The sequence below is a fragment of the Ptychodera flava genome, chromosome 22, assembly GCF_041260155.1.
Source record: "Ptychodera flava strain L36383 chromosome 22, AS_Pfla_20210202, whole genome shotgun sequence".
Classification (NCBI taxonomy): Eukaryota; Metazoa; Hemichordata; class Enteropneusta; family Ptychoderidae; genus Ptychodera; species Ptychodera flava.
The window spans coordinates 9,117,108-9,129,750 of NC_091949.1; the positions used below are offsets into that span (position 1 = coordinate 9,117,108).

At 35.9% G+C, this 12,643-nt stretch overlaps 1 protein-coding gene across 3 annotated transcripts in view; it reads left to right on the top strand.

Moving 5' to 3' along the window:
- LOC139122616 (potassium channel subfamily K member 18-like) overlaps positions 1-12,643 on the top strand; it is a 74,390-nt gene that overhangs the window by 38,719 nt on the left and 23,028 nt on the right. Inside the window, exon 1 of one of the 3 annotated variants that reach the window (XM_070688183.1) lies at positions 2,572-2,985. The exons of the other annotated variants lie outside the window; for them this stretch is intronic. The gene's annotated coding sequence lies outside the window, so the exon portion shown is untranslated. Of the gene's footprint in view, positions 1-2,571; positions 2,986-12,643 lie in introns of those variants that run through there. 3 annotated transcript variants of the gene reach the window in all.

The window sequence follows — 12,643 nt, forward strand, 5'->3', positions numbered from 1 at the left end:
GCTGGATATTCGAGTGATCTGCTAGCCTTTCCGTACGCATTTTACCCAATTTGTCTAGTTTATTTTTTCACTGACCGCTCTGAACATCCGGAAAGTGGCGCAGTGTTTATTTGCCTTTCTCGATAGAAATGGGTTTGAGCAATTTGGAAAATGTCTGTGTCGGCAGGAAGAATTCTTTGGTAGTCAGGGTTTCACGCCAACAGAAAGTGAACTCTGGTACTCAAACATCTTTTACAGCTTACGAGCTGTAGCTTTCCCTGTGTGTAGTATGTGTCTAAACTATTTTTGAACTTTTCTTAAAAGTTACCTCAAGGAAACTTTAATTGAACCATTTTTTTTCAAGTCAAGAATAAAGTCACTGGTCACCGCGCAAATTCTGTGACTATTATAGAATGAAAATTGGCCGCAATCCATCTGTTGACTCTATTTAGTAAAAACAAATTTTCGATTTCACAAATAACAAAATAATGGAACCCTTGATTTCTCTGCCCAGCTTCAAAAATGTCGACATAGGTAGCGCATCAACGCAGCATTGTACAAATTTAAATCGTCAGAATATCTGACCCCGAGATGCTTTCTACTCAAAGGTCACTACATTCGAAAGTAGAATTAAGAAGTGGAAAGGGAATTTTCTTTGGGAGAACGTGCTCTTGTTTCCTGTTTGTTTTTATCCAAAGTCATGCTTTAGAAAATTCGAGAATCACCAGCATTTACTTGTACAGTTTCCTTGTTTCTTTTACAGTACAAGTTTAGAGTCTATACTTGAGTGCAAGTGCGTTCCAAACGATGAAGTTGATCCTTTATATTTATCAATTATATTGTCAATACTTGCCAAGGAGAGCCAAACGTATATATTACAGAATACTGTTACTTTATTATAGACCTGGTGCGTCCTATCCAAATACATAATCTTACATTTGTGATGTATATGAATGATATTTCCTCCATAATGCACCGTCATTTGGGTATCGATTGTCAGTTTTCATGTCAAACCAAACTTTAGCTCACATTCATAGTCTTCCGGTGACTCAAATGTCTGCATGTGCTCCATTCACAGCCATCACTTGCAAGTATACTTCTAAATAAATAATTTCCGGTGTACATGCAGGTAGAAATGACGTCAGTAAGTGCCGATGACACACAGCATGGGTGAGAGCAGGGTTCTGGTGACCGATGACTCAGCACATTTCACTCAGCAGTTCACTCGGCTTGTCAGCACAGAGCAATTGACGAGAAGGCAATGTGCAGCCGCTGGAAAGATTATATCTGATTGGTTGATGGTCATCATTGACAGATATTTAAGGAGTATTAGTAATTTAGTTTCAGCGGACCAGTTAACTAAAACAGTTTCCAAGACACCGCACATTATCCCATGTCGAGAGGTCACGATCGTGTCCTACTTAAATTTCGATCATCGCCTAAAGGGCAGACATACAAATCACTTTATGACCATCGTTTTCGGAACACGAGAAGGCGACTGTTAAACAATTCCAGTTTTAACAGAAACAAGGAACACGCAGTTCCTGATTTCTCAGAAACACAAGTACAATATCTTGCACGATTTATGGACTTGAAGGGTTAAAGTACAACTTGAATAGTTTATAGCACCGGCTGATTCCATTATGATACCATTTACATTTGCATCCCCAGCACTACAGAGCGCCATTCCCAATCTACCCGTCCTTTTTTCTATTTCTGCTCCTTTCTCCCTGTCTGTCTGTCATATTGCCAGTCCTTCTGTCTGTATATCCTTGTTTGCCTCTGTCTCACTTTCATTCTCTGTTTCCGTGTCTTTTGTTGTCTGCCTGTCTGCCCCTTTCACTATATATCGATCTCTATCACAATCTCTACTATCTGTTTTTTGCCTATCCGTCTGTCTTTCTGTGTCATGCTTTCCCCTTCTCTCGATCTGCTCTGCCACCCAGTTCCTGAAGCTTCATAAACTTACATTATCAAAAGCAATGCCCCTAGCCTGCCAAATCAGGTAAAAGGCCTTTCAATGTAATCGTGACTGGCACTTTCCTGTGTGACGTAGTCTTCTCATTTTTTTTCTGTTGGTTACTTTTCATGAAAATGTAACGAGGCAAATGTAATTTGATTGACAAGAACTCAATGTGAAATCTACCTCAATCGTATCTATTCATCTCTGTATGTGGAAACGTTTAACGAACACTGCGACACAGCGTGCTGTGTTGCCATCTTGTTAACTTTAGACATCAACATTTTAATCACTGAGGGACAACGACCCCTTGCGTTCACTCCTTGGGGGTGCAAGGTTGTGAATAAACGATTCAGAAAGTGAGACGCACAGACACCAAAGACAGGGAGGGGCAATAAGACGTGAGAAAAATTCATTTAAATGAATCATTTTTACGTCACCTAAATAAAAAGGTGACGTGTAGTAGAATGAAAATATGAGTAAAAGATCTATAAGAGATCACTTGCATATTTGATTGATATAAATATTTCACCTGGCAGATATTAACGCATTGAGTATTGTCATGGCGTCATTTTTAGAAACATGAGCAGACGGTAGATGGTATTTCAAAAGGTTAACAAGTCTATATCTGTTCATTATGTCTCTTTTTGATGGTGGTGCATACGGCATAGTGCGTCGGCGTCGAATTTCGTGTGCATCACTCCCATGAGTAGAAAAAAGGCGTTTTCGGTGCAAAACGCCAGAATTGTGATCGGCTGTTACTATCCCCTCGACGTCGTTGGTACTCTCGAAGAGGTCAAGATATGAACTATAGACTGAAGGCAAATGTCATTCACTTCGTTTCTTTAGATTTACTTGACGACTGAAACTTGTCTCCCGAACATACAACAAAGGTCAAAAGACTTGTGCACTCCTGAAATCTACCCTCACACATGGAACGAAGTCTATCCGTTTTATTTAGTCAGTGCACCTGTACTGAGTGAACGGTCTAGGAGCCTTCATGTTCATAGCGTAGTGCAAGTGACAACCATCCTCATTTCATATAGGTAAGCATGCGTTTCCAGTTGCTTTAGCCTCACGCTTTTGTTAAGAGTCACCAATGTCTATTTCTAGATCCATCTTTCGACATTAATGAGAAAATTTCTCATCAGCTTCTGAACCGTTTTGGAAATTTCACCCCCTGGCCTTGCCCCGATGATGACTCGCGCCATTTCAAAGGACCATATTTACTTTATGACATCATCGACGGTGATCTTACTCATGCCATTTGATATATGTAATAACGGCAGTTGAAATACTATAGGCACAAAACTCAGTATCCTAAATATAAATGACATTTGATTCCGAAAAGTCTGAGCTGATATGTAACAGTACATATATATATATATATATATATATATATATATATATATATATATATATATATATATATATATATATATATATATAAAGACAATTTTACAAATACCACAAAATGGGTAGGATTTGACGAGGCAATTTGCATTTGTTAACTGAACTGTGAAAAATTATATTTATGATCGAAAATGCAACTACTATTCGAGGCTTTGTGACCCCAATCTGTTACCTTGATACTGGACTATACATTCAAGTCATTAGTATTCATAAACCTCAAGACGTTTGCTGTAGGTACACTGTTGTGTGCCCTGGCAGTTTATATCAAGATCCTAACTTGTTTTCATACAGCCCTGTCTCTTCATTACTACGCCCTCATGAGTATTTTTACGCGTCACGGGCACAATACATACATCATTAATCATTCAAATGCTTAATCTAAATTTAATGGGCAATTTTCTCTATCTATTGTGACAGCCATTCTCGATTTCTTCTTATCCATGTCGGACAAAAGCGAGCCCTTCGGGATTCTTGGGTGACGATTTTTTTATGATTAAGTTCATTGCCATGGTCTTGTCTGCAAGAATTCAATTACTGGGATTTTGGAGAGCCACGAAAGCTATACGCTGTTTTTTGAGGCAAACTTTAGATGGTGAAGCGGAAACCACAGCTCTTCATTCGTTGATATTTCTCCGTTGCACACACTTCAAAGTAACATACAGATAACTGTAGAAAACCACAACTATTAGTCCATGGCTCGTCAATAACCGTGAAACTAGATCAACCTTGCAACACAAATACGTTGTGTAATACGGTAGTTTTGCTTTCAACTTCGCTATTTAGCTAGCGGTTTTTATAAACACTTAGGACAGGGTGATTTCATGAAGACTAAACATTTGTTACGGTACCTCACGTATCACTCACACGGCTTTGAAACACCCCATTTCATTTCTGATGATGTCATGTCCCCTCCACAACCCTTTTCTACAAAACTTCCACTTTTGTGTAAAAGTTGAAGACCATCTTGACGTTCATTTTCTGCGCGGCGTATTGTCACCAACTAACCAGAGACGAAATGTGACTGTATATTACCCCTTCTAAAATTAATCTACGTCTTATTTTTATTTTGTTGAAGTTATCAACATAACGACTGACATATTAATGCGAAAACATTCACAGGGTATTCAGAATCTCCACTCATCGACATAATCGGTATCATTTTGTTGAAGATATTTAAAAGTGTAATAACCAAATCAATGGTTGAAAGTTTAAGACTGGTTGGTTGTAATGCTTTCTTGAATCTCATTCAAAAGCATGCTGAAGTATCAAATTTTTCCATTCTAAGTGGACATTCTCGCAAAAAGGCTAATAAAAATACATAGCTATTTTTTGCTATTTCTGATATTTTTAAAATTGGAATCGTCCAATGTGTCCAGTTGAATGAAAAAGAATATATACAACCGTTGATATATTTCAATTCCAAACGCTGCATCTCGAAAATACACATGGACCTAAAGACGAGCGTAATGCCTACTTTTCAAGACGGACACGCAGATATTGTTTGAAATTTACAACTAAAACTGGCGACTGATCCTAAAAGGTCCCTAGGCTATATTGACAAGTTTAAAACACTCTAAAGTTGCAATCTGCTACTACGTTAAGGAAAATTGCGTTTGGAATAAAAGCTTAGCAACTGTCCCTGTTCTCAAGGAAAGTTGTCCCGTCGTTGCTATTATCGGTCCTACGCTTGATTGAACTCTTCGACCAATTTTGAAGCTGTGTATAATCTCGATCGGTGCTGTGCGTCGATTAGCAGTCCTTTCGTAAATATCATACATGATGAACGCATTTTATTCTTCAGCAAAGATAACAAATTATCTCTCCTGGACCGACTTGGGAAGTTCATAGTCGCCATTATCTATCTTAAAAATTAATCACATGGTTTCCGTGGATAACAGTGCAGTCTATCAGGACTGTCAACTTCATTTTACGCAATTTACAATAAATATTGTTCCCTCCACTCATTTTGTACACAAAACGTAAAGCTTTACAAGCAAACTGCCAGGACTACTAATTGTATCTTAACTTGAATTATATTAGGAGAAAAGAAATGGATGTGTGCAAGAAATCCTGTAAAGTACGGTTCCCACAGGAATGTTTACATGTACCCAGTGAACGACTCCCTCCCTAAACAGTGTACAATGGATCTCAAGTGTTGCTGGCGTCGGGAAATGTCGTCATCCCCAGAACGTTATCTTTATCCGGTGACTTTGATGTTCATATATTAGTCCAATACTTTGGTATATTTGTGGAGTGACTCACTCGTTAAATATATCTATGTCTGATGTACTGAATAATAATGCAGGTGTTATTTTTATCTCTAAGGAGAGGGTTCACGCGTTTTTCAAGTTCGAAAAAGTTTTTAAACGTTTCGAGTTTTGATATATCTTTTTACTAGTTACACCATAATTCGTCGAAAGTTTTAAAATATCAATGTTCTATAACGATTTGGCTGTGACTTTTGAGATGTTTGTAGTGCTATTTGAGATATTACGAGGGTTTTTTAGAGTTACAAAATTAGATAGCACGTGCGCATGGTGTAAGAGACGAGGTCGAATAACGGGGAGGCATGTGATTGCTTGCGAGTGGAAAAAAGGCCCTGTCGTGCGGGCTGATGCCGTCTTGTTTTGGCTCCAATGATTGATAGAGTTTGGCAGACGTCTCAAGTGCCCTGGGTCCTGGGGGCAGTGCACGCGTACTAGTCGTTTACATAGCGTGACTCATCGACCAACTTCACAATCACAGACTGCTAGCTACTCAGTAGTGGAACGACACCGTTGCTAGGGCAGCGACCCCACTAGGGTTCAAGAAACGTCATTTGTGGTTGTGTACGCGAACGTCATCAAAAGAACCAACGGTAATCCTGGACATGCAACAATTATGTCTGTCTTCATCTCAGTGGTCGAGAGGTTGACTTCGTTTGCCTCGTGGACGTACCCTCAGTGCCAATACAAGTCAAATTATTGAAGTATGATTGCGCAAATGACGACGTCAGCTTATTTCATTAAGAAGAGATGCGGTCAATCGCATAGATATACATATTTTAACATACTCAATCATCCATGTGACGGTCGCTGATAAAGATGACATTGAAAGACTTAAAACGAAGCTATTTTTTATGTTTTGGATAGCTATGGGATGTAACTCCACCCCTGGGGAAACACAAAAATATTATTATAGGTTTAACAGAGGATCTCAAAGGCATTGACGTGATATGCGCAGACTACAATCGCAAATTTCTAGGTAATGTTACCAGGGAGAAATTCACAAGAACTTGTCGTCTGTGATACAGGATGCAAGTTTCAGAAACAATTCAGAGACTATTAACAAATTCGATGCGGTCTGCTGGATACAACACCTCAAATTCCTTAACGTAACCAATATAAAACCGCTTGCAACAAGCAAAACAGCGAAAAGATTTCCAAAATCAACGCTGCCAATGACGTCATGGTATTTTGACGAAAGATGTTCTGCGAATCTCAGCTTAAGAAATTCAAGACATAAATTAATGCGCACATGTGTTCATAAATTGCAAGTTAACTCATAGAGCAGGCCTAGACGAGAGACTTTGATGAACGCAGTGGAATATGGCAATAAATCATCATGTACGAGCCAGTTTCCAGTTGCATGTTGCTGTACGGACGTGAAATCTTCTGGGAGGTGGAACGCGTGCAGGCCTTCACAACTGCCGTAAAGCGGCATCAGTTTTACGGCAGTGATACATGATTCAACGAATCGGGGGAATTAGTCCGTGGGCTAGAGGGGGTCTACGTGCACCCCCCCCACAGGATAACAAACCTGTATTTTTCAGAACCCTTGGGATCCCTAGAATACGAAATGGAATTTTAACAGGAAAAATATAGGGACGCAATAGCTGTTATGGTCATGTTTTGAAGGGTACCGCAAAATCACGATTTTCCAAGCCAAATGCATTTTCGTCAAATCTGTCTTCTTGTAAGTCATGTGCTGAGCTCATTTTTTAACATAACCTCACTTGTTTGATATCATTAGAAAGGGAATTTATTCCTCTTTAAGATGACATATTGCACTATGCAATATCTTCTACAGTTTTTGTCAAATATAACCAAAACTTACCCCTTACCCCAAAATTTAACATTGTAAATTACAGTAAAACTCAAATTCTACCAATTTTTTAGCTGGGCATAATAAAATATGCATTGCTTTGTCTGAAATCTGTTTTATTTGATACAGGGACATGTCGGAAATATGAAATAGACTTTTAACAGAAAAAATATTGGGAATCTACAGCTGTAACAGTCATATTTGAAGGGTACCGCAAATAACAGTGTTGCAGATTTGCATGCATTTTTGTTAAAACTGTCTTCTTATAAGTTATCTGCTGAGCTTGTTTTTGGATATAACCTGGCTTGTTAGGTATCATTAGAAAGATAATTTACTAATCTTTGAAATGACATATTGTAACATGCAATATCGTGTGTAGTTTTCATGATATATAACCAAAACTTACCCCATACCCCAAAGTTTACATTGAAAATTTCAGTCATAGCTAAAACCAAATTCTACCATTTTTTTAGCTTGACACAACAATCTGGCCGTTTTTGCTATGAAATCTGTTTTATTTGGTATAGGGACATGTCAGAAATATGAAATAGACTTTTAACAGAAAAAATATTGGGAATCTACAGCTGTAACAGTCATATTTTGAAGGGTACCGCAAAGTAACAGTGTTGCAGATTTGCATGCATTTTGTTTAATTTGTCTTCCTATAAGTTATCTGCTGAGCTTGCTTTTGAATATAACCTGGCTTGTTAGGTATCATTAGAAAGATAATTTACTAATCTTTGGAATGACGTATTGTAACATGCAATATTTTGTGTAGTTTTCATGATATATAACCAAAACGTACCCCATACCCAAAGTTTACATTGAAAATTTCAGTCATAGCTAAAACCAAATTCTACCATTTTTTTGGCTTGACACAAAAAGTCTGGCCGTTTTTGCTATGAAATCTGTTTATTGGTACAGGGACATGTCAGAAATATGAAATAGACTTTTAACAGAAAAAATATTGGGAATCTACAGCTGTAACAGTCATATTTTGAAGGGTACCGCAAATAACAGTGTTGCTGATTTGCATGCATTTTTGTTAAAACTGTCTTCTTATAAGTTATCTGCTGAGCTGTTTTTGAATATAACCAGACTTGTTAGGTATCATGAGAAAGATAATTTACTATTTTTTGTAATGACATATTGTAACATGCAATATCGTGTGTAGTTTTCATGATATATAACAAAACTTACCCCATACCCCAAAGTTTACATTGAAAATTTCAGTCATAGCTAAACCAAATTCTACCATTTCTTAGCTTGACACAAAAAATCTGGCTGTTTTTGCTATGAAATCTATTTTATTTGGTATAGAGACATGTCAGAAATATGAAATAGACTTTTAACAGAAAAAATATTAGGACTATACAGCTGTTGCGGTCATATTTTGAAGGGTACCGCAAAATCACAGTGTTGCAGATTTGCATGCATTTTTGTTAATTTGTCGTCTTATAAGTTATCTACTGAGCTCGTTTTTGAATATAACTTGGCTTGTTAGGTATCATTAGAAAGATAATTTACTAATCTTTTGAATGACATATTGTAACATGCAATATCTTGTGTAGTTTTCATGATATGTAACCAAAACTTACCCCATACCCCAAAGTTTACATTGAAAAATGCAGTCATAGCTAAAACCAAATTCTACCATTTTATTAGCTTGACACAAAAAATATGGCTGTTTTGCTATGAAATCTATTTTATTTGGTACAGGAACATATCAGAAATATGAAATAGACTTTTAACAGAAAAAATATTGGAATCTACAGCTGTAACAGTCAGATTTTGAAGGGTACAGGAAAATCTCAGTATTCCTGACTTGTGTGCATTTTTGTTGAATCTATCGTCTTTTAAGTCATCTGCTGAGCTTCTTATAGAATATAATGTAAGTTGTTAGGTATCATTAGTAAGATTATTTACTAGTCTTTAAAATGACATATTGTAACATGCAATATCTTGTATAGATTTTTATGAAATATGACCAAAACTTACCCCATACCCCAAAATTTACATCGAAAACTACTGTCATAGTTACTGTCAAATTCCAGCAATTTTTTACGCAGACATAAAAAATTAGACAATTTTTGTATGAAATCTGTTTTATTTTGTATTTTGCCATATCAGAAATATGAAATGAACTTTTAACAGAAAAAATATTGGGATTCTATAGCTGTAACAGCTGTATTTTAAGGGTACAGCAAAATCTCAGTATTCCTGATTCGCATGCGTTTTTGTTAAATCTGTCATCTTATAAGTCGTCTACTAAGCTTGTTATTGATCATAACTGGGTTTGTTTAGTATCATTGAAAAGGTAATTGAATATTTTTTACAATGACATATTGTAACAGGCAATATCTTGTATATTTTTCATGGAATATGACCAAAACGTACCCCATACCCCAAGGTTTATATTGAAAGTACTGTCATAGATAACGTGATCAAATTCCGTGAATTTTTAGCTAGACATGATAAAAATAGCTCTGTTTCGGTATTAAATCTGTTGTATATGGTACTGGGTCATGTCAGAAATGTGAAATAGACTTTTAACAGAAAAAATATTTGGACTGTATGGTTGTAACAGCCATATTTTGAAGGGAAATGCAAATCGCAGTACCGCAAACTGGCACCTTTTTGTTAAATTCTTCTTCTTGTAAGTCATCTGCTGAACTTATTTTGTGACACAACCTGGCTTGTGAGGTATCATTAGTAGGGCAATTTATTTTTCTTGAAGATGACATATTGTCATATACAATGTCATTCATAGTTTTCCTGGAATATGGTCAAACTTTACCCCATACCCAAAAGTTCTAATCGCAAATTACGGCTTATCTTAAATTCTACCATTTTTGCTGCACATAATACAAAAGGCAATTCTTGTTTAAAATCTGATTTATTTGTTACAAAAGTATGTCACAAGTATAAAAGTAACTTATAACGGGAAGATGATACAATTAAGTAGTCATTAAGATCATTTTAGGAGGGGGAACCCATATATTGCAATGTATGTGTTTCGGCAAATTTGCCCTGATACCTGGGTACCCTTCCAAATATGATCCAAAAGGCTACAAAATCATATTATGTTCCTGTTAAAAGTTAGTTTCATATTTGTGACATACTTTTTTAACAAAAACAGATTTCATAGATTGCATACAAGCATTGCCTTTGGTATATAAAGTTAATAAATTGTAAAAAAGGGTAGAGTTTCAGATTTGCAGTAATTTGCTGTGTAAACCTTGGGGTATGGGGTAAGTTTTGGTCCTATTTCATGAAACCTAAACAAGACATTGCATATTACGATATGTCATTTTAAAGACTAGTAAATTACCTTTCTATTGATACCTAACAAGTCAGGTTATGTCAAAAATCAAGCTCAGCAGATGACTTATAAGAAGACAGATTTAACAAAAAAGCAAGCGAGTTGGCAATACTGTGATTTTGCGAGACCCTTCAAAATATGACTGTTACAGCTGTAGAGTCCCAATATATTTTCTGTTAAAAGTCTATTTCATATTTCTGACATTCCTCAGTACCAAATAAAAAGATTTCATATAAAGCATTGCCTTATTTGTTATGTCTAGCTAGAAAATTGGTAGAATTTGACGATAGCTACGAAAGTAATTTTCGATATAAACTTTGTGGTATGGGGTAAGTTTTCGTCATATTCCGTGAAAACTATATCAGATATGGCATATAACAATATGTCATTAAGAACAATAGTAATTAGCTTTTAATGATACCAAATAAACATGGTTATGTAATAAAATAAGCGCAGCAGATGACCTACAATGGGACAAAGTTAACAAAAACACATATGAGTCTGCACTGCTGTGATTTTGCAGTACTCCACAGAATATGCCTGTTACAGCCATAGAATACGAATATTCTTTCTGTTAAAAGTCTATTTCATATTTCTGACATGTTTCTGTACCAAATAAAATAGATTTAATAGCAAAAATGGCCAGATGTTATATGTCTAGGTAAAAAAATGGTAGAATTTGGTTTTAGCTATGACTGAAATTTTCAATGTAAACTTTGGGGTATGGGGTAAGTTTAGGTTATATATCACGAAAACTACACACGATATTGCATGTTACAATATTTCATTCTAAAGATTAGTAAATTATCTTTCTAATGATACCTAACAAGTCAGGTTATATTCAAAAACAAGCTCAGCAGATAACTTATAAGAAGACAAATTTAACAAAAATGCATGCAAATCTGCAACACTATGATTTTGCGGTACCCTTCATAATATGACTGTTACAGCTGTAGATTCCCGATATGTTTTCTGTTAAAAGTCTATTTCATGTTTCTAATATATCCCTGTACCAAATAAAACAGATTTAATAGCAAAAACGGCCAGATTGTTTGTGTCAAGCTAAAAAAATGGTAGAATTTGGTTTTAGCTATGACTGAAATTTTCAATGTAAACTTTGGGGTATGGGGTACGTTTTGGTTATATATCATGAAAACTACACAAGATATTGCATGTTACAATATGTCATTCTAAAGATTAGTAAATTATCTTTCTAATGATACCTAACAAGCCAGGTTATATCCAAAAGCAAGCTCAGCAGATACCTTATAGGAAGACAAATTAAACAAAAATGCATGCAAATCTGCAACACTGTTACTTTGCGGTACCCTTCAAAATATGACTGTTACAGCTGTAGATTCCCAATATTTTTTCTGTTAAAAGTCTATTTCATATTTCCGACATGTCCCTGTACCAAATAAAACAGATTTCATAGCAAAAACGGCCAGATTGTTTGTGTCAAGCTAAAAAAATGGTAGAATTTGATTTTAGCTATGACTGAAATTTTCAATGTAAACTTAGGGGTATGGGGTAAGTTTTGGTTACATATCATGAAAACTACACACGATATTGCATGTTACAATATGTCATTTCAAGATTAGTAAATTATCTTTCTAATGATACCTAACAAGCCAGGTTATATCCAAAAACAAGCTCAGCAGATAACTTATAAGAAGACAGTTTTAACAAAAATGCATGCAAATCTGCAACACTGTTATTTTGCGGTACCCTTCAAAATATGACTGTTACAGCTGTAGATTCCCAATATTTTTTCTGTTAAAAGTCTATTTCATATTTCCGACATGTCCCTGTATCAAATAAAACAGATTTCAGACAAAGCAATGCATATTTTATTATGCCCAGCTAAAAAATTGGTAGAATTTGAG